The 331-nt window shown below is 46.5% G+C and overlaps 1 long non-coding RNA gene across 1 annotated transcript; it reads right to left on the bottom strand.

Annotated features, from left to right (window-relative positions):
* Window positions 1-31: 31 nt before the first annotated feature.
* LOC111646077 (uncharacterized) lies at window positions 32-331 on the bottom strand. Its single transcript, XR_002759932.2, has 2 exons — window positions 277-331; window positions 32-122 (listed from the first exon to the last, which is right to left on the bottom strand). It is a non-coding gene; the product is annotated as an uncharacterized LOC111646077 (long non-coding RNA).

The raw sequence follows: 331 nt of genomic DNA, 5'->3' as shown, positions 1-331 counted from the left end.
ACTGTGAGGGAAAGCAAACAAAGAGGCTGTGTTTCAGTCAGTGTAACTTTATTGGATGATCCATGATGATGTCAACAATATTCCCTCTGATCTGTCCATCAGAACATCTGGACAGGCTTCCTCTGAAACAGTCAACAGCACAGAGCTCGATTAGACAAAAACTGAATGGAACAGCAGAGAGTTTAATACAAGCTCTAGACAGGCACTGTGTGTGTGTGTGTGTGTGTGTGTGTCAGTGTGTGTATATACTGATAACGCGCTCATGCGGACACTCACAGCACTGGTAGAGTGTGTTGAGCCTGGCGATGTCGTTGCGGCTCATCTCCTTGGC

Source organism: Seriola lalandi, unplaced genomic scaffold (assembly GCF_002814215.2).
Source record: "Seriola lalandi dorsalis isolate HSWRI2012SDOR001 ecotype SW California unplaced genomic scaffold, Sedor1 jcf7180002028027, whole genome shotgun sequence".
In the NCBI taxonomy this organism is placed as follows: Eukaryota; Metazoa; Chordata; class Actinopteri; order Carangiformes; family Carangidae; genus Seriola; species Seriola lalandi.
Note: the sequence above shows the minus strand (reverse complement) of the source record. Positions and strands in the feature narration are given on the sequence as shown.